Raw genomic sequence first — 23,243 nt, forward strand, 5'->3', positions numbered from 1 at the left:
ACTAGACTTAAATCCTACAACCTTAGAAATCCTAGAAGAGAAAAATTACCTTTTCTTACTATTCCAGAAAACTAGGAATCTCTTTCGTGTGATTTGGTCTTTGTCCATCCTCAGGGCAATGTTTCATTGTTCCCACCAAGGAGTGGGCTTAGAGGGTTATGGTTTCAAACTATATTAGAGGCAGGCAAATTGGATGTCATTTCCTAGTGAAGGCAGAATGATTGCTGAATAGGGAAAAAAAATCCTCATTAAAATCATTCTCTGTATATTTTTAATTATGAGAACTTTCCTTTGCCAGTATAAATTGTATTTTATCATTTGTGTTTTGCCTGTTTTATTAAATTATAGTCTTGAAATTTAAATTCTTCAAGAGCATAATGTTTGTACTGCTACTGCATGTGTTTTTCCCTTTGGACTATTTAGATCTTCTACAAGTACATTTGCATTATGAATTTGACCATTTTGTTAATGTTGATAATTGATAATATTGTTATTGATGTGAATGGACTTGATGAATAAACTGCAGTTTGTAAATAGCAAATTAAAATATCTTAAGTATTTAAATAAATGTCAAATGATGAAATGTTTGTGTCTTAATTATTCCATATTTAAAATCCTCTAGAAATTACTTCATGTTGAGCATTATATAAAAAATAAATAACTATGATTTTCATTACATCATTATTAAATTATATAGTAGTAAATATTTATGTCTGGTTTTATATTGAATTATTCTGATGGTTCATTATATTCTAAGAGAATATATAACTGATATGACTGAAGCACCATTGTTTTCTTTGGCATTTCTCAGCCAGGAGACATGGCCATTTGTCATTCCCCAAGATATTCCAAGAGGGCTACCAGTGAAAATCCTGATTCACAGCAGAAGACCAGAGGCCAGTTAGGGAGGGAGGCCACAGTAAGGAAAGATGGTGGGGGAAAGAACCAATCAGAAAAGGTTGAGAAACTGGTTTACTCTGCTGTCTTCTCATTATTTTTTTAAATTAAAATAAATAATTGGTGTCTAAATGGACATTTGAATTTTAGTTGCTAACTTTGGTGGCACTGGTTTTATCTTAGGCAGATCTGTATTCTAAAGCCCATCTCTGTCATTTCTTGATATTGAGCAGTTTGTTTCATCTCTGAACATGAGTTTATTCCACTTGCAAAATAGAAACAATTCTCATAGGGGTTGTATGAAGACTAAATTAATAAAAGTATGACAAGTATCTGGGATGTATGTAGAATCTCATTAAATGCAATTGTCAATAATAACAGTAAAAGAATAATGTCTACGGGGTTTTCTCTAATTTCACAATGTTTAGCTTCTGGGAGTTTTAAATACAGTCCAGGGAATTAGCTAGATTGTTTTTCACTCAGTTTGTCTGGAGTATAGCAGGTTTTTAAATTTTGCATGTGTAGCTGTCAACTAGAAAACTGTTTAAACTACATAATTACTAGTGGAGTTTCAAATATTTAAACATCACCTAAATTAAGTATGATAAATAACTGTCAAATGGAAGGATGTACTAAAAGCTAAGTTTTATACAAGTGAAGAGTTTAGTGAATTTTAATATTAAATGGAAGATAGCTTGTTCCCTCATCTTATAAGGGGATATAGGCATTGAGTAGTTCAGATGAGAATTTATGATGGCTTTTGGATAAAAGAAGTGATTAAAAACAGGTTTGATTTTATTCAATCTTTTAAAATTAATTTTTTATCAAATCACAGTGTGATAATGCAGTTACAAAGTTGTTCATGATTGGGTTTCATTATAATGTTTCAATACCTGTCCCTTCACCAGTATACATTTCTCACCACCAATATCCCTCATCTGCTTCTGCTTCCCCTCTTCTCTCCCCCTACTTTTTTGAGCCTCATGGTTTTGCAATACAGATAACGAAAGATTATCAGGTATATCACTTTATCTAATTTCAACACTCAGTTTCTGTTCAGAAAGACCATTTCAATCTATTATTATCATACTGATCCCTTTTCTAGCTGCCCTTCATCCCCCAGATTTTCTTGTGGCAAGCTTCCTATTTTCCCTGGCCTTGGATATTAGTCTCATACAAAATACATTTTTTATATCTCACAAATGAATGCAGTCATTCTGTACCTCTCCCTCTCCTACTGACTCATTTCACTCAGCATGATACTCTCCATGTCCATCCATTTACAAGCAAATTTCATAACTTCATTTTTCCTAACAGCTACATAATATTCCATTGTCTAGGATTACCACAATTTCTTTATCCAGTCTTCTGTTCTTGGCACTTGGGTGGTTTCCAGATTCTGCCTGTTGTGAATAGAGCTGCGGTGAACATAGAAGTGCAGATGACATTTGTGCTGAGTGTTTTTGAGCCTCCAGAGTATATTCCCCAAAATGGAATTGCTGGGTTATATGGAAGCTCACTTTATAACTTTTTGAGGAAGGCCCATATTGTCTTCCAAAAAAGCTGGACCAGTTAGCATTCCCAGCAACAATGCAGGAGAGTCCCTTTCTCCCCACATCCCTGCCAGCACTGGTTGCTCTTGTTCTTGTGTGTGTGTGCAAGTCTCTGTAGTGTGAGATGATATCTCATTGTTTTGATATGTGTCTCCCTGATGATTAGTGATGTAGAGCATTTTCTCATGTGCGTTTTGTCCACTTGTGATTTGATCTTTTAGTGTGGGCAGTTTCCCCAGACCAGGGAGCCTCATGCAATCAGGCAAATGGTTTAGTGTGTGTGTGAGTGCCCACAGACATAGTGCCTGCAATGCCCTACACTGACAGTGGTGGTGTTGAGGAGTGAGCCAGGATCAGCAAGATACAAAGCATGTGCCTTGACCCCTGTACCATGTTTCAGGCCTATAGATTTGTTTGTATTTTAAAGCATAAATTCATGAAAGCTAAGTTTAAGTTCACATCTATGAAGACAGTTCTTTGAGTACCTGATGTTCTGTACACCTGCATATGCCAGAGACAGCAACTGTAGATTGTTGTTGGGGGTGAAAAAAAATTAAAAAAGTAGTCAGAGAGAGAGAGGGAACAGTGGGTAGGGCACTTGCCTTGCATGTGGCCAAGCCAGGTTCAGTCCCTGGTACCCCATGTGCTTCCTTCAGCTCACTATGATGATCCCTGAGCACTACTGGTATTGTTTCACATGTTCCCCCCCCCCCCCCAAGGCTCTTCTGGAATCTAGCAACTGTGAGTAGTATATGGGCATTGAATAAATTAGTATTAGGAAATATCTGTGTTGGGAAGAGGAGTTTTAGCTTTTTTTGTTTTTCTGAGTAAAAAAAAGCCATTAATGATTAATTTGTTTTGGGCTTCAATCATCAGCTTATTTTTTGTTTTTATCAAGTTATGTACACTTCTTTTTTTCTCTTTTAAGCTTTTTAGGTCACACCCGGCAATGCACAATGCACTGGCTCTGCACTCAGGAACTACTCCTGGCGGTGCTCAGGGGACCATATGGGATGCTGGGAGTCGAACCCGGGTCGGCAGTGTGCAAGGCAAAAACACCCTATCATCCGTGCTATGGCTCCAGCCCCAAGTTATGTACACTTCTTAGGCTGAATAATAATAAGTTTAGGGTGAGCTTTACTGTGATAAGCTTGAAATTTTAGTGTCATCGCTGAGAAATATGTCTTCACCATTTGTGTCAGGTATCTTCAAGGTGATTTAAGTTTTAAAGTGCTTATTCCCACATCCTTGTTACTCAGTATCTATAAGCACTACTTAAATTTAGATTTGTCTCGTTTGTTTGTTTGTTTTTTTGCTTTTTGGGTCACACCCAGTGATACTCGGGGATTGCTCCTGGCTCTGCACTCAGGAATTACTCCTGGCAATGCTCGGGGGACCATAAGGGATGTTGGGAATCGAACCCGGGTCAGCAGCATGCAAGGCAAACTCCCTACCTGCTGTGCTATTGCTCCAGCTCCAAATTTAGATTTGTCTCTTTAAAGTTTGTTATTAACTGTTAGAATCACATTACCCTGCCTCTCCATCCCCCCCCTCATGTTTTTTTAAAGCATCAGTACTGTTTCCCTAGTAGGATTAAGAAGGCATCTATAATTTGGTACATAAAGGGCATTAGAATCTAGTTCTAGTATTTTAGATCTCATTTTAGATCTTAGTCTCTGCCTTCTCTTACTAGTTCTTCCCATGTGTCCTAGTTATTGACCCGTGAGTTTAGGGCACTGAAATTAATGAAATTAGTGAAATAAATTAATGGCATCTTTTTGTGGATTTTGGGTGTTTCTGTAGTTTTTGTTTACTAGACATTTTATATGAGACCATTTAATGCATTTTGCACACTGGTTAGTAAACCAAGAACCTTAACTATTGTCATTAAAATTTTGTTTTGCATCAGCAAATCTGAATGATAATCTGTCTACTTAATTCAGTTTGTTAGATCTGTGGTACCATTCCCTTCTGGCATGTAGAGTTTTTTTCCGTTCTTTCTTTTGGAGGGGGGCCAACCTGGCTCTGCCCTCAGGGATCACTTCTAGTAGGCCTTGGTGGACTATATGGAGTGCTAGAGATCATACCTGGTCGGCCTTGTGCAAGCACCCTGCGCTCTTTTTGTTTATTTTTAATTAAAAATTTTTTAATTAATGAATCACTGTGAGGTACAATTACAGACTTACAAACTTGCATGTTTGTGTTTCAGTCATACAATGGTCGAGTACCCATCCCTCCACCAGTGCCCATTTTCTACCACCAATGGTCCAGCATACCTCCCACCGCCCCCACCCCACCTCTGTGGCAGGGCATTCCCTTTTGCTCACTCTCTCCTTTTAGCACCCTGCACTCTTATACTATCACTCTAGCCCCTGTAGAGTTTCTTTCCAAAGATTTTTTATTCTTATGGGGGCTTCCTTGAATAATATTTGACTTTGCTCTTGCTACTCATTATTATATTCTTTTTGTTCTGCCACTTTAGTGATGTGTCTTAGTTATTTTCTGTTTGGGTTTATGATGTTTGGAATTCTGAGCTTCTTGGATCTGGGTGTTGGAATCAATCTCAATCACCAAATCTTTGTTTTCCTTTTGGGATCCCTATAATTCAGGTGCTGTTTCTGTCCAGGCTATTTCATAGATCTCTGAGGCTATCTTAATTTTTTTAATTAGTTTTTACTTCTTTTATTCTTTTTGGAAGGTTTCATGCATCTTGTCTTCAAGCGTCTTGATATGTTCCTGTGCTTATGTCATTCTATTGCTTATTTCTTTTATCGTGTCTTTTAGTTCTCCTGTGCATTTCAGTTTGGTGATTATTTTAAAGTTTTCTAATACTTTTGTTTTTCTTGTTGGAAATTTGTATTGCTTTCTTCATTGAACATCCTAATCATTGTCAGTTTTAATTCCTCATCAGGAAGATTAGGGAGATTTATTCAAGGGTTTTGTCATCATTATTTCAGGTGAGTTCCTCTCCTTCTTCATTAAGTCTAGTACTGTGCTGATGATAGTTTGAGGGTCTAATTTTATGGCAACAAAATGGCTGTGCCTATTCACTGCTGGGTGTTTGCTCTCCCAAGACAGAGCACCCCCTATGGCTTTCCAGAATTCACATCTGTTTCTGCTTCACACAACCGTGATGCCATCCCTTCGTATGAATTCATATGGACCAGTTCATGCACCAGTTGGTTCCTGGTGCTTGACAGTGCCCAAGTGCACTGCAGCTCCAAGCAGACCAGGGACCACCATGGTACCTGCATTTGATCACTCCCAGCTGTCAGTAGTAAGTAGCCAGCTTGTCAAAACATTTATTGCGTGATACCCCCAAGAGTAAATGATCCTTGACTCTGACCAAATATTTAAACTTATGGAGGAAGTCAGAAGTGAAGGGGAGCAGGTGGCTTTATTACCCCTGAAGCTGCCACAGTCATTTTGCTTTCTGCATCTTTGCTGGGAATGGAGGCCCCTCCTCGCTGACTGATCATCCCTTTGATCAGGCACTTATGAGGCTGCGGAGTTGACTCAATCATGGGGGCAATCAAACGCACTCATCTGTGGAATAAAGTAATAGAATGGGAAACTAGCACCCAAGCTGGCCTCACATGCTGGGGTATAGGGCAGTTCAGACAGAGAAGGGAACACCAGGTAAATGGTGTTCTGAGGACCCGCTCGGGATGGGAGATGCTTGCTGAAAGTAGACTATAGACCAAACATGATGGCCACTCAATACATCTATTGCAAACCACAGCAGCCAAAAGGAGAGAGAGAGAACAAAAGGGAACACCCTGCCACTGAGGCGAGGTGGGGTGGGGGGGCTACTGGGATTATTGATGGTGGAGAATGGGTGCTGGTGGAGGGATGGGTATTCAATCATTGTGTAACTGGAACGCAAGCACGAAAGTTTGTAACTCTGTAATTGTACCTCACAGTGATCCAATAATAAAAAAGAATTTTTTAAAAAGGGGGGCAATCAAGGGAGCGTTCTTCTAGCGCTGCGCTTTCCTATACTGTCGGTAGAGGGCATAATGGTGCTCATTTTACCTAGGACTGGGGTTAACAGTCTTGAAAGAACAAAACCCTGAATGTCAACCTAGTAAAATGTAAAAAAGAAGTGAAAGTGCAGTCAAAACCAAAATACCCAAAACATTATTTTTGTCTTCCATATCTTTTAATTGTGTTCACTTTTTGTTTTGCACATACTCTTGTTCTTGCTCACTTAAAAAAAATGGCTTTCCTTTGGGGCCAGAATAATACAGCAGGTAGAACACTTGTCTTGCCATTTTGACTGTACTTTTTTGCCTCTCCGGGATATATTTCCAGGAGTGGTATTGCTAGGTCAAATGGGAGCTCAATTTCTACTTTTTTTGAGAAGTGACCACACTGTTTTCCAAAAGGGCTGAACCAGTCGGCATTCCCACCAGCAGTGTAAGAGGGTCCCTTTCTCCCTTCTTCACTGCTGGTGGGAATGCCGACTGGTTCAGCCCTTCTGGAAAACAATTTGGACGACTCTCAAAAAATTAGATATTGAATTCCCATTTGACCCAGCAATACCACTGCTGGGAATATATCCCAGAGAGGCAAAAAAGTACAATCGAAACAACATCTGCACATGTATGTTCATCGCAGCACTGTTTACAATAGCCAGAATCTGGAAAAAACCCGAATGCCCCAGAACGGATGACTGGTTGAGGAAACTTTGGTACATCTATACAATGGAATACTATGCAGCTGTTAGAAAAAAGGAGGTCAAGAATTTTGTAGTCAAGTGGATGGGCATGAAAAGTTTCATGCTGAGTGAAATGAATCAGAAAGAGAGAGACAGACATAGAAAGATTGCACTCATCTATGGTATATAGAATAACAGAGTGGGAGACTAACACCCAAGAACTGTAGAAATAAGTACCAGGAGGTTGACTCCATGGCTTCGAGGCTGGCCTCACGTTCCGGGGAAAGGTCAACTCAGAGAAGCGATCACCAACTACATTGTAGTCGAAGGCCATGTGGGGGAAGGGAGTTGCGGGCTGAATGAGGGCTAGAGACTGAGCACAGCGGCCACTCAACACCTTTATTGCAAACCACAACAGCTAATTAGAGAGAGAGAACAGAAGGGAATGCCTTGCCACAGTGGCAGGGTGGGGTGGGGGGGAGATGGGATTGGGGAGGGTGGGAGGGACACTGGGTTTACGGGTGGTGGAGAATGGGCACTGGTGAAGGGATGGGTTCCCAAACTTTGTATGAGGGAAGTATAAGCACAAAAGTGTATAAATCTGTAACTGTACCCTCACGGTGATTCTCTAATTAAAAATAAATAAATTTAAAAATAAAAAAAAAGAGGGTCCCTTTCTCCCCACATCCATGCCAACAGCGGTTGCTTTTGTTCTTTTGGATGTGTGCCAGTCTCTGTGGTGTGAGGTGGTTTCTCATGGTTGTTTTGATCTGCATCTCTCTGATGATTAGTGATGAAGAGCATTTTTTCATGTGCCTTTTTGCCATTCGTATTTCTTCCTTGAGAAAATTTCTGTTTATTTCATTGCCCCATTTTTTGATGGGGGTAGATGTTTTCTTCTTATAGATTCCAACCAGTGCCTTGTATATCCTTGATATCAATGCCTTATCTGATGGGTATTGGGTGAATATTCTTTCCCATTCCATAGATTGTCTTTGTATTTTGGTCACTGTATCTTTTGCGGTGCAGAAGCTTCTTAGTTTAATATAGTCCCATTTGTTTATCTCTGTTTCCACTTGGTTGGTCAGTGGAATGTCATCTTTGAATATACCGTTAGCTTCAATCTTGTGGAGAGTTTTGCCAACCTTGTCTTCAATGTACCTTATGGATTCTGGTCTGATGTTGAGGTCTTTAATCCATTTTGATCTGAATTTTGTGCATGGTGATAGGTTGAGATCTAAACCCATTTTTTTGCAAGTGGTTGTCCAATTATGCCAGCACCATTTGTTGAAGAGGCTTTCTTTGCTCCACTTCACATTTCTTGCTCCCTTATGAAAGATTAGATGTTCATACAATTGGGGTTGTGTAGGGATATTCCACCCTGTTTCATTGGTCTGCAGACCTGCCTTTGGACCAGTATCATGCTGTTTTGATTATTACCGCTTTATAGTAGAGTTTGAGGTTGGGGAGGGTGATGCCTCTCAGCATCCTTTTCCCAAGAATTGCTTCAGCTATTCGTGGGCGTTTATTGTACCATATGAATTTCAGGAGTGTTTGCTCCATTTCTTTGAAATTTTTCATGGGTATCCTTATAGGGATTGCATTGATTCTGTACAGTGCTTTGGGGAGTATTGCCATTTTGACAATGTTCATTCTTCCTATCCATGAGCAGGGAATATGTTTCCATTTCCTCGTGTCCTCTTTTATTTCATTGATTAGCGTTTTATAGTTTTCTTTGTAGAGATCCTTGACCTCCTTAGTTAGGCTGATTCCGAGGTCTGCACTCAAATGTTCATTACAGCACTGTTTAAAATAGCCAAAATCTGGAAAAAACCCGAGTGCCCTAGAACAGATGACTGGTTAAAGAAACTTTGGTACATCTACACAATGGAATACTTTGCTGCTGTTAGAAAAGATGAAGTCATGACCTTTGCATATAAGTGGATCAGCATGGAAGTATCATGCTAAGTGAAATGAGTCAGAAAGAGAGAGACAGACATAGAAAGATTGCACTCATCTGTGGAATATAAAATAACAGAATAGGAGACTAACACCCAAGAATAGTAGAGATAAATACCAGGAGGTTGGCTCCAAGGCTTGGAAGCTGGCCTCACATGCTGGAGGAAGGGGCAGCTCACATAGAGAAGGGAACACCAGGTAAAGTGTGGTTTGAGAACCCTCACGGGATGGGAGATGCGCACTGAAAATAGAATATAGACCAAACACGATGGCCACGCAGTGCCTCTGTTGCAAACCACAACACCCAAAAGGAGAGAGAGATCAAAAAGTAATGCCCTGACACAGAGGTGGGGTGGGGTGGGGTGGGCGGGATGGGGTGAGAGGGTGAGAGGGATACTGGGAACACTGGTGGAGGGGACTGGGCACTCGTGGAGGAATGTAAACAAAATAAATGCAAACATGAAAGCTCATAAATTTGTAACTCATGGTGACTCACTTATAAAAAAAGAAAGAATACTTGCCTTGCATGCAGCTGATTCATATCCTAAGCATTCCATATGGTCCTCCACACACCACTAGGAATAAGCCTTGAGCTCAGCCAGGTATGGCCCCCAAATGAAAATAAATAAAAAATTCTTTTCATCAGAAAACAAAAAAGACATTCTCAGCGAGTTTCTGAATCAAAGATGCTTGCTGACACAATTTATCCAGTGTTAGAAAATTCTGGGCTGGAATAAGCCCTGAGCACCACTGGCTTTGCCCCTCCTCCCCGCCAAAAAACCTTAAAAACATCAAATTGTGAGCTGTTCTAGGTTAGGGATTTAACTATTGGGTAAGAGACTATATTTAGTACTAAAGCTCACATGGAAAAAGTAACACTGCTTCACTTTGGATAATAGATAATATTTTGGGCTGAAGCGTTAGCACAGTGCTTAGGGCATTCGCCTTGCACTCGGCTAACCCGGGTTCGATTCCTCCGCCCCTCTCGGAGAGTCCGGCAAGCTACCGAGAGTATCTCGCCTGCACGGGAGAGCCTGGCAAGCTACCCGTGGCGTATACAACATGCCAAGAACAGTAACAAACAAGTCTCACAATGGAGACGTTACTGGTGCCCACTCGAGCAAATCGATGAGCAACGGGATGATAGTGACAATGACAGTGATTTTAAAAGCAGTCCCTACTGTGTTTTGGTTTGAGGGCCACACCTGGCAGGGCCTGCTCCTGGCTTTCTGCTCAGGGGACACTCCTGGTGGTGCTCTGGGAATATTAGATGCCAGGGATCAAACCTGGGTGAGCCACATGCACGGTAAATGCCTAACCCGGTGTTCTCTCTATGACCCCTGAAGTCTTGTATATTAAGTCTGTTGGAGAATATGATTTATTCATTACTATGTAATGTTGTTCTTTTTGCAATTCCAATTTAATATATAATAGGAGCGGTCCCTATTAAATTTTCATAGCTGTTGGATAAGGTATGGCCCCCAAACCAAAATAAAAAATATAAGACCTTAAAATATAGTCAAAGATTATAAAAGCCAGCCAGCTCTTATGGAATGACTTCTTATAATTACTCAGAATTTGTAACATACTTTTTCAAATATTAAATTTCTCCTTACTATTTAAAATTGTCAGCAATATTTTATTGCAGTTTGCTATCCTGTTTATTTCATCTTTGCATAATTTTGAACATTGAAAGTTAAATTGTGTAGACTTCTAGGAAGTTCTAGTTCATTTAATGAATTTGTTTTCAAGATTGATTCTGCAAAAATGAATTATCACAGCACTGTAAATATCATCCATCATCATCATTATCATCATCTTGTTGATCATTGAATTTCTCAAGTGGTATCAGTAACGTCTCCATTCATCCTAGCTCTGAGATTTTAGAAGCCTCTCTTTACTCATTTATGTACAAAATAATATTCATATACAAAATAATGTTGGAACTTTCTCAATAAATGAAAAAGTGTTCTTTTTTGGTTCAGCTGAATATTTGAAAGATACAGTTTCTCCTGATATGTGTTTTGTTGTGTTAAGTGCCCTATTAAGTATTTTGGTGTATTTGTATGTTCCTCAAATGACTTTTAGAGAATTTTAAATTTATTCTCTCTAGGATTTTGGAGTTTGATCTTTCAATATTATGATTTACAGGGTTTTGATCATTAGCTATTATGATGGGGTGGTGACTGTTTCAGCATCTGGTGCTTTGGAATATGTCTTTTAGGATTATGATCTAAATCTCACATAGCAGGGTTTTGCTTCATAAGGGAGGCAAACAGGAATTCTGAATGATGTTCTGGTCCAGCTTAAAAAGTTTAAAAGCAGGACCTGGGTGGCTTTTTAAGCAATTTAATCATCTCCCACATCTAAGTTCAAGCCTAGTTACAGAAATACAAAAATATCAAGTACCCAGTAATGTAAAATTCAGTGTAACTTCTGGCATCTTGAACAGAAATTATTAGGCACGCAAATTAGCAGGCAAACATGACCAATAATGATGAGGGGAATAAATTGAAACAGAAGTGACATAGGTGATAGAATTAGTAGAGATATTTAAAGAGATATTTAAGGGATAATTATATCCCATATGCTTAAGAAATTAGAGGAAATATTGACCATGATAAATGGAAACACAGAAGACCTCTATCTACATGGCCCATATAGAACCTCTAGAGATTCTAGAAACCACAGTGTCTAAGTTGAAAGATAAACTTGTTTGGAGTAATGACAGATTAAATACTGGAGAAGCAAATTTAAACCAATGTTCATGAAGTATACAGAATAATCTATGAAGGTTTTATTCAAAGCAATAATTAGACTCTAATCAACTTCTAGATATAAATCCAAGTTTAGAGGAAATAAGGGGTCTAAGGAAACAATTTAAGCCACCCTAAAAAGACACAATCAGAGACATTCAGAATGTGAGAAGTGCTGCACTACAGTTGCTCTGTTCTTCAAATGTGTATAATTTTTATTATATATATTTTGATCATTGTGATGCCCAGGGGTTGCACACCTAGTTGGTCACACTCGTTATTTGAAGTGTTTGCATTTTGGTTGCAGTGCTCCCTGGGTATCACACACTTGGTCACAGCATGCCAGAGATCACATACTCTTGAAATGCCAGAGGTCCCACACAGCAGAGCTGTTGAGTTCGTACCTGGGTATGAGATGTAGTACCAGAAATTGAACCAGGTAGACAGCCTCAACCAAGCAAGGCATATACTTTTACCCAGGCTCCTCAACTGCTCTGTTCATTTAAAAAGTTTTTTGAAAGGATTATTTTATGCTTTTATAACCTGGTGAATATACTTGCAACAACATAATTATATACCACAAAATGTTGGAAATGGTATTATGATATTTTACACAGTAAATTATTTTCTTTTAATCATCTTTAGTGGAGGAGGATTGGCTTTTCAAGCAGTACCCAGTCTCTGACATCACACACTCTGTTTCACTGAATTTCACTTTTGTTTTTAATGTAGGAGTACTGGTGTTTATTCAGCCACTCTTTAAGCTGATTGAAGCAGGAGTGAACTCCATATTACTTTTTTTAAAAAAAAAAACAATTTATTTTCATAAAGTTGTTCACAATAATTGTTTACATTCAACATCTCAACACCAATCCCACCACCATTACACCTTCCCACCACCATTATTTCAAATTTTCTCACCACCACCCAAGCCTTCCCCATAGGCAGATGCTAAATAATTTATTTTGTATTGCTTGTTATAAATAGTATGAGATGTCATTTGGTCACAAAAGTGGCTGAGCACTCCTAGAATTCTAATTTTTTAAAAATATTTGGGATCCAGAGGTATCTCTGAAGTGTGCTGCTCTTTTCTGAGATTCATTTCTGAGTCTCAGAATTATAGCCGTTAATGTGGTGCCCCTGGGCTGGAGCAATAGCACAGTGGTTGGGCTTTCGTCTTTCACACGGCCGACCCGTGTTCGATTCTTCCGTCCCTCTCGGAGAGCCCGGCAAGCTACTGAGAGTATGGAGCCCACGTGGCAGAGCCTGGCAAGCTACCTGTGCGTATTGGATATGCCAAAAACAGTAACAATAAGTCTCTCAATGAGAGACGTTACTGGTGCCCGCTCAAACAAATCGATGAGCAACGGGAATTTGGTGCTCAGAACCAGTTCTTGGGCATAACTGCCAGGGAACTGGGAGGGTGGGGAGATGGGGGGAGGTCGCCCATCCCTGACTCTCTGAAGCCTGGAGTTTTCAGTCATTGGTCCCTCATGCCTGACTTTTTCAGTGGATTCATTCTCATGCATGGGGAGCTTGGGACGAGGCTGTGAAGGTCAGCTATGAGCTTGCTGGCAATTGGATTCTGGAGGTTTTTGGCTGCCAGGGATCATTTGGGGCAGGTGGAGAGACACCCTGCCCCCCTCTGAGGTGCCCCAGTGAAATCAGCCTGGCACAGGGTGGGGAGACATCTTTAAAGAGTGCAAGATTCATTTGTGAGTCTCTGAATCATGCCATCAATGTGCTAAAATGGCCCGATTTTTTACCTCTTTCAAGATTTGTTTATGGGTCTCTGGAGCAAGGCTGGTAAATGAGTTTGTATAGCTGAGCCAGAGGTGGTTTGTGGACATGATTCCCACATACCTAACTTTTGGCCATTGAATTTCTCAGAAAATTTGGTCCCCAAGTTGTTGGAGTCTGCCAAAGGCACAGCGGCACTTTTGGGGTATCGGGAAGCCTGAAGGCACCATCAGGCTGCTGATGCACTTGATCCATAGTACAGGTTGACCTGCTGGCAGCACCATACCCCCATGTGAATTTCACTTTAGTAGTTACCTCCTATAAGGTACCTCAGTTGGCTTTTTGTGACTGCTTAACTCACTTAACATAAGACCTTTAAGATTCTTCTTGTAGGATGCACCAATTTTATTCCTCTTTAGGTGCCTTTGAAAATGTGGCATAATATAAATATAGATTAAAATGTACTATCCTAACTTACATTTTTAAACATACAATTTAGTAAAATTAAATATATTTATATTCCTGTGACACTGTCATCGTTGTTCAACTCCATACCTCCTTCCTGCTTTCTAATCAAGTCCAGGACCTCATACGTGCAAGACATGCACTCTGCCACCGAACCATATCCCCGTCCAGTTCTATTTTCATCCTGCAAAAGTGAAACTCTACACCCATCCAAATAAGAATCTTCCCCTGACAACTAAGCTCTATTTTATTTGCATATTATTTTTACCCACTCAAGATACTTTTTATAAATATAATCAGTGTTTGTCTTTTTGTGGCCAAATTACTTCACTTAGCTTAATATACTCAAGATTAATGCATGCAGTAAATGTTTCAAAATTTCCTTTGATGGCTGAATGATACACCACTTACGCATCACATCTTGTTTATTCATTCTCTCATTGGTGGACACCTGGGCTTTTCCCACTTTTTGACTGTTATGCTATCAATGTTTCCCAGATTAGAATTGGGTTATATGGTAACTGTATATTTTTTAGGAACTTCCATTGCATTTATTTTGTAGTTACAGGATTTTACATTTTTACCAGCAGTGAATAAGGATTTTAGTTTCTCCATATTTTTTAAAGTAGTTGTTTCTTTAAGACAACTCCCATTCTAATGGGTGTGGATAGATTTTGTGTTTTCTTTCTTTTTTTAAAGATTGTGTATGAATGGGGTTGGAGAGATAGCATAGTGGGGAGGTCCAGGCCTTGCACATGGCCAACCTGGGTTCAATCCCCAGCATCCCATATGGTCCTCATGCACTGGCTGGAGTGCACCCTGAGTACAGAGCCAGGAGTAACCAGTGAGCATCTCTGGATGTGGCTGCCCCAAAATATACACTGTGTGTGAAGGAAATATTCTGGATTCACAGAGACTGGAAAGAGAAACCCAAGAATAATGAATGATTTTTATGTGAATCCTGGTTTGAAAAATAAGCTATAAATTTTCAAGAAATTTGAATATGCACTATTAGAAGATACTAGGAAATTATTATTAATTAGAATGACCCTAATAATGCCAAAGTAATATAGGATAATTTGTTGAATTGAAACATTTAAGAGTAAAATATTACAATAACATAGGAAAATTTTGAATCGAAACATTTAAGAATAAAATGTTATAGTGCCTATAACTTTGAAGTGGTTCTGCCTTTAAAACCTCTCGGTAGAGTCTAATAACTATAGAATGAAGCAAATATGGTGGAATGTTACTTCTTTAGTTTATGTAATAGAGGTGTTCATAATTCATGAATGTCTGTTTCTTGGGCTGGGATGTAACTCAGTTATAAAGTGCGTGATTTATATATGTGAATACTTGGGTTTGATCTTTGGAACCACAGTTCCCTAAAATTTTCTAAGTAGTTGAATGGAGGTTTTTTTCCCTTTATTTATTTATTTTTGGTTGCAGGGCAGTTGCACGCCTGACTGTGCTCAGGATTTACTCCTGGTTTAGGGATCACTCCTGGCAAGACTCGGAGAACTGTATGGGTACCAGGGAATTGAATCTGAATCAGCCACATACAAGGCCAGCGCCCTACCTACCCACTGTACCTACCCTCTAGCTCCTGTATGTAGTTAAAAGTTTTAAAATGAACCCTAAAGGTTTGATATTAATGTCTTCTAGAAAGGAAGATATTTTAATTTGCCTTTCCTTTCTAAAAATAACTTGTCATTAAATTCCAGTGTTTAAGGATTTCAGGGGGTTAGCCTCTCACCTCTGTGTGTAAGACTTAACCACTCCACCCCAAAGTTCCAGTGTCACCTGAAATTCTCTACTCTTTCCTCACCCCATCCTTCCTCTTTCATTCTGGTATCATTGTATCACTGTCATCCCATTGTTCGTCGATTTCCTCGAGTGGGGACCAGTAATGGCTCTATTCCTCCCAGCCCTGACATTTTAGCAGCCTCTCCTCACTCATCTTTCCCAACAATTGGAGGCTCTTTGAGGGTCAGGGAAATGAGACATGTTGTTATTGTTTTTGGCATATTGAATACACCACTGGTAGCTTGCCAGGCTCTGCCCATGTGGGCAGGAGCTCTCTGTAGCTTGCCAGGCTCTGCCCATGTGGGCAGGATGCTCTCTGTAGCTTACATATATATATGTGTGTGTGTGTATATATATATATATATATATACACACACACACATATGTATATTACTCTCTGATTTGTTGCCTACTGTCTGAACTCCATCAAATATGGTATGGTAATTGTGGAAATTGGGTAGGAAGTGTCTTATATGTCTGGAAAGTGTCCTGGAGCATGGCAGCAGTTGGATAGTGGAGTGGGGGCTGTCAGGGCTGGGTCCCTTGGAGCAGGGAGGGTTCTCACCTGCCCCACCTCTGGGGCTCCCCGAGTGAGAACAGCCTGGCAGAGTCCAGATAATATAGGCCATTAATAAAGCTGAATTGAAGACAGATTACAAATTCTCTTTCTTCTTTTTTCGTTCTGGTAACCATCATAATTTTCACTGATTCTAGAAGTTTCATTGTTTTTTGGCCATTCCATGTTTGCTTTGGCTCTCCATATTCTACATGACTAAAATCATCTCATAAATGTCATTTTGTTTCCTTACTTATTTCCCTTATTATAACTTTAAGTTCTGTCCATTTGGTCCCAAAAGGCTGTTATTTTCACAAATGATTTATTTTAATCTTTAACACTCTAAGTTTTTTCTTCTTTGTAATTTTAGAGATTTGGCCTTTCCACACACCTCTGTTCCTCAGAATTTGTTTCTGGTTTATTTGCAATTCATGCGCATTTTAGGAAGTGAGTTTTGTGATTTATCCTTGCTAGTGATTTATCCTTGCTTCATCTGACCCCAGTTTTGAAGGAACAATTCAGCTGTCAAAGTTTTGGATGATTTCCATTTCTCTTTTAACCTAGAGGTTTTAATTTTATGCTCTGTTAGAAATGGCTCTTAATTCATTCATTTCCTTCTTGACTGCTTATTTTATCTAGGCTGAGATTAAAGTCTCATTTAAATATTGAGTATTATGTGTTATATTAAGATTATGTGTGATGAAATGTCATTTTTTTGGTTAAGAGGGTAGATAATCAGTCTTTATGGTTATTGTGGGAAAGCTAGGGTTCCGCTCTAAGAAATTAAACATTCTAATCTTATAAATTGGGCTTTTTTTAAAAAAAAAAAACTATTTACTAGTTGATATTGCCAAGCATAAGCCTTTCCAGACTTGTTTCTCTAACATAGTGTGATGAGAGGACTGAACAAGGAATTTACACATTTGGTTTCTGTTGCCAATTTTGCTTTTTCCTAACTAGTTGTGATTATTTGTTTGTTTAGGGGCCACACCCAGTGATGCTCAGTGGTTACTCCTGGCTTTGCATTCATGGCAGTGCTCTAGGACCATGTGGGTTGCCAGGATTGAACCTGAGTCATGTGTATACAAGACAAGTGCCTTACCTGCTGTACTTTCCTCTCTCCAAACCACAGTTTTGCGATTTTGTTGAAGTTGCTTAAATAATAAAAGTAAAAATTATTCTCTCTGACCTTTTAACTCTCATATTGAAAAATTGAAAAGTTCTAAGATCTTTTTAGCACTAATTTTTTTGTTTGTATCTTTTAATATTTATATTTTTTCTAAACATTTGAGGGGCTTTGGGTAGACCATGTTCTGGATCCTTTTGCCAAAAGTTACTTGATTTCACTCAGTGATAAAGTGCTTGCTTCACTTACATCCCTGGGTTTGCCTGGTTTGCCTCAGAACCACTAAAACAAAAACATGTGCATAAAATGTGTCTCTTTACTTTTTGAAGGGGCTATATCAGAGGTTCTTACAGAGCCAGAGTCTACTCATGTGATGCTTGGTTGAGTGGTGCGGGCCATTAGATTTGGTGTTTGTGTAGTTGTGTTGGACAGTGGTCTGAGATCACCAGAGCTGTACCTAGTGATTCTTGGGAGTGTAGTGCCAGGGATCAAACTCAGGGTCTTATGTTGGGGATGTGCACTGCCATTTGAGCCCTTTTGTTTCTTTCTTTAGATAACAAAAATTGTCTGTTTTGTTTTTCCTTTGTTTTGGTTGTTTTTTAAAAAAGTTTTTGTTTTGGAGCCACACTCAGGAGTGGTCAGGACTTACTCCTGGCTCTGTACTCAGGGATCACTCCTGACTGGTTTAAGGAACCATATGGGATGCAGGGATCAACCCCCTGCTAGTGTGTGCAAGGCAAATGCCCTACCCCCTGTACTAATGCTTGGCCCCCAACAAAAACTGTAGTACTTCTTAACCCTTGACATCCCTTGTATTTTCAGCTTTGTTCCCTATACATACATCTCTTTACCCTTTCTACTCTCTTTCATGCCCCACGAAGCTGACCTTTGTGAACTACACTACCAGCCATCTTCCTACTGGTGTCCGGTATGACTGGGCCATTGACACAGGATGGGAATAGAGTGAGGTCTGGGGGAGCATTGTCTTGGTTCTTTCTTTGTACATTGGTAATAGTTACATTTCTCTGCTGTGGGCCACACACTTCTTACCAGACAGCCTTTCCCAAAGGTGTAATAGAGTCTGGTTTCTGAAAAAAAATAGTTTGAGTTCTGATAAATAATACGTTCATTAGCTCTGTAAGGTCTAGCAGCTTCCAGTCGTTGCTCTGTTCAGGTTGCTTTATTGTCTCTTACTGGTTTCTGTTAACTTCACCCACATCTTTGTAAACAAATTTTTAAATTAAATTATCCCAGGATTTTTATATTATTTAATTATATATTATGCTCTTAACAATTTGTTATACCTATCTATTACAGTCTTAGCAGTTTACATTATTTCATAACAAAGTTGTCAAGTTAGAAATGAAATAAAACTGTGTGGCCTCAAAATTAATGGCTAATAAGAGGTCAAGTGAGTAAGTTTTCATATCTAGAATCATTAGATTATCTTACATTAAGAAAGGCATTTAACTTTTTGAACCTCTGTTTACTTAAACAAACAACAAAAAGAAACTTAAAATACTACAGACTGACCTGTATGCTCAACAGAACGTTTAAGTTGATACTCTAACTTTATTTCAATTAAATTTAAGGCTTAAAATAAGTTTTGAAGTAATCAAGTTAAAATCATTTTTAAAAATTACTTGGGTAAATAGAAGATGAACTAAAGGTTAGAAAGGACAGAAAAATATCTGAAATATTTGATATTGCTGCCAAGCCAGCTGGTATGTTTCTAAATAAAACATAATCCAGACATTGTTATAAATATCTCTAAGGACGTATGTTGCTGTGAATGCTAAAAATTCACTGATATTGTTATTTATTTAGAAAGAAACTCTTTGGCAGAAAGCTGTATTATTCTTAGATATTGGCCCATAGTGCTAATCAATTTCTTGCTATTAAACAAGACTCTGAGTAACCTGTCATGGATGCACAGTTGAGTTTTAGCATGGGTTTGCTATCACATTTTAATATTGGTGCTGTGCAGATACTGAGAGCCTATCATGTTTGGTCCTTTATCTACTTTTGGCCACAATGCCCAAAAGTAGAGAGAATATGGGGAATATTTTCTGCCATGGAGGCAGTGGGAGGGTGGGAAAGGTGGGGGTATACTGAGGATATTGGTAGTGGGGACTGTGCACTGGTGGAGGGATGGGTGTTTGATCATTGTATGATTGTAACTCAGACATGAAATCTTGTAACTATATCTCATGGTGAATCAGTAAAATTAAAAAAAAAAAAAAAGAGTTCTACCCACCAAAAAAAAAAAAAAAAAGATTTTCTCAAGCCTCCGGGGCTTCTTAAAAAAAAAAAAAGCACTGTAGCACTGTCTTCCCGTTGTTCACTGATTTGCTGGAGCAGGCACCAGTAACGTCTCCATTGTGAGACTTGTTGTTACTGTTTTTGGCATATCGAATACACCACAGGTAGCTTGCCAGGCTCTGCTGTGCGGGCAGGATAATCTCAGTAGCTTGCCAGGCTCTCTGAGAGGGATGGAGGAATCGAACCTGGGTTGGCCGAATGCAAGGCAAAAGCCCTACCCACTGTGCTATCACTCCAGTCCCTTAAAAAAAATATATTGGTGCTCTGTTTTCTATGTCTTTAAATTGAATATAATGCAAATGGAAGTATTCATGGGATTACTTAAGGAGTTTTGCAAATGCAAGGTGACTTTTTTTTTAGTTTTAATTTTTATTTTATCGAATCACCGTGAAAAAAGTTACAGAGCTTTCAGGTTTGTCTTAGTCATATAATGATCAAACCCCCATCCCTTCACCAGTGCACATGTTCCACCACCAAAAACCCCAGTATACCCCCCTCCCAACCACCTCCACCTGAGTGGCTAATGATCTTCACTTTATTCTCTATACTTTGAGTACATTCAATATTTCAACAGAGAACTCAATATTATTATTTAGAATTTTCCCCCAACAATCAAGCCTGCTGAAAAGGCATCATTTGATAATTTGTTTTCCATTGCTGAGAGAGAAGAATATATGAGCTTTTTTGGATTGTTTTGGATTTCTGATATTTTAGCAATTAAGTCCAGAGAGATTTCTGTCTGAAGTCACCTAAAGACAAGGCGTAGAGAGAAAAACCTTTCCCCTCCCTGGGTGGCCTGGGGTTGTAGCTCAGTTCACAGTCTAGATGCATTTCTGTAAGAAGCCGCTGGTGCCAAAAGTTATTAGTAGCCCTCCAGGATCATAGTCTTTAGGGAGCAGAGGAGCAGTTTCGTGTGTGTGGCCGTTCTGGTTCTCGTCTGGGCGGGAATTGTACTGGTAACACCCTCCCTTCCCGAGATTTCTTGCCCACGACATCACTGCAATCTCGTAGCAAGGTGACATTTTAAAATATTAGTTCTCTCATCCTGTTTTCACATATCATCTCTGTATCAGTATAATGTAAAGTTTTTAATTTCATGGATAAGTCCGCAGAGCATCCTGTGTTCGATAATACATTCATGAACTTCTCAACTTTAAGTTTACCAATAACCATTTGATTTTTTTGTTTTTGAGCAGATTAAACCCAATGATGATTGATTGATATTTGGTTGCTCTTAAAATTTTTTTCTCTTTTTTCTTTATTTGGTTGATATTTTAAAATTACTACTCAAGATTCTTCCCACATTCTATTTCTATCATAGTTCTCTCCCCCCTGTCATTTTCTTGGGTTTTCTCTATACATACCTAAACAATATGATTTAACATTATCCCTTGAATGTTGTAAAGATAGGATACATAAACTTGTGTGTATGAGGTTTTGCAGCTCCTATTCAACATTGTATTTATAAGATTCATCCTTGTTATTTATAGGGTAGTTCATTTGTTTTTGTTACCCTATAGAGCAGATCCTCATGTAACATCTTTTTTATAAAATATCAGGCAGGATTTGTTTTTTCATCAACAGAATGGAACGATATTGAATAAAATTTTGTTATTTCTTTCATTTCATTGACCTTGTTTTCTTATACTGTCAGACAATAGTGTAAATGTTGAAGTGTGTGATTTGATGGGTTTTGACATACATATGTATACAAAAAATCATCTCCATGATCCAGATAGTGAATATTCTCATAACCTCTTGTCTTCCCTGAAGTCTTTTCCCTTGTCTCAACTCCCAAGGTACAACTCTTTTCCTTTCTGTCACTTTAGTTGCATTTCTTAAAATGTTTATGTTAAAGCAGTTATGGGCTGGAGCAATAATACAGTGGGTAAGGCATTTGCCTTGCACACAGCCTACTCTGATTTGAACCCTGGCACCACAAATGGTCCCTCAAGCCCTGCCAATGGTGATTCCTTAGTGCAGTCAGAAGTAAGCCTGAGTACCTCCAGGTGTGACCTTCCCCACCCCCCCAAATAGGAAAAGAAAAATGCAGTTATATTATATATGCTTTTTGTTATCTTTTGCTTAGTATAATATGTTTGAAATATTACCATGCTATATGTATTTTAAAACTTTCATTCTCCTAATGACTCAGGATTATTTCCACTCTTTAGTTATTATAAATAAAATGACTATCCAGAATCAGAGAGATAATATAGGGGTTAAGGCGCTTGTCTTGAATGCAGCTGACCCAGGTTCTTCGATCCCTGACAACCCCATATGGACTCCCAAGCCCTGCCAGGAGTGATCTCTGAGTACAGAGCAAGGAGTAAGACCTGAGCACAGTCATGATTTACAAAGTTGTTTATGATAGTTGTTTCAAGCATTTAGGTATTCAGTGTTCCAACACAGTTCCACCACCAGTGTGACCTTCCTTCCACCAATATCCTGAGTTTCCCAACCACCCCTCAAATCTACTCCCTTAGCAGGCATAGATTTATTTCATATTGCTTATTACAATAAAATGTGAAATGGAATTGTCAGAAAATAGATCAGTAAAAACTAATCTATAATCATTGTTACATCTCGCAATGGTGCTCCTCAAGTCATTGTCTGAGGATGCTGGTTGAATCATTTATATTCACTAAGTGAGCTGGGTTGACTTCTACACAGCTTTCCCAACAAATTTGTTGTGCTCCTACTGGGCTCTGAGTATGGTGAAAAAGGAAGGAGGTATCATGCGGCTGCACAAGCAGCCATACACTTATGGAGCTGTGGAGCTGGGCTGTTTATATGTCAGAGAAGGAGATAAAGTCACACTTTGTTTTTTACTACAGATTTTGGGAAGGGAAATTTTTGTTTTTACTTCTCTCTCCATCGGTATAGTTTTGGTTTTTATTATTGCAGAAAAAGGAAGTATGTGTGTGTGTGTGTGTGTGTGTGTGTGTGTGTGTGTGTGTGTGTGTGTGTGTGTGTGTTGGGAATTAAGCCATGGAGGTAGTCAGTAGATGAAGCAATGTTTAATAGGAATTGAGCACTATAAAGTAATTGACTTTTTTCCCCTTTTACTTTTTTCAGTCAAAATCTTTTCAGTTACTATATTATGATTTACAAAAATACCATTTTTTCATTTATGTACTAGACTTACCACAACAGAGTGCCAGTGTGCCTCCACCCTGTCTCTGGAACCTTCTTGTCCCCTCCCCTCACACGTCCTCTCCCCTCCACACACACTCAGATGCTTCCTTAGTTCTGTTTTGACCTGTTTGGTTTTTTATACTAGCATCTTTCATTTGCAAGTATATGTAAAAAGTTCCCTGTCAAATCTAACATTTCTACGAGATGATTCTTCTACAATTATAATTTTTTTACAAGTTGGAGACTTGTGTAACTTAAATTAACC

The 23,243-nt window shown here is 38.9% G+C and overlaps 1 protein-coding gene across 1 annotated transcript in view; it reads left to right on the forward strand.

The window, feature by feature from the left end:
- Positions 1-23,243, forward strand: part of MICU1 (mitochondrial calcium uptake 1) — a 168,025-nt gene that overhangs the window by 2,726 nt on the left and 142,056 nt on the right. The window lies entirely within an intron of this gene.

Source organism: Sorex araneus, chromosome 3, assembly GCF_027595985.1.
Source record: "Sorex araneus isolate mSorAra2 chromosome 3, mSorAra2.pri, whole genome shotgun sequence".
Classification (NCBI taxonomy): domain Eukaryota; kingdom Metazoa; phylum Chordata; class Mammalia; order Eulipotyphla; family Soricidae; genus Sorex; species Sorex araneus.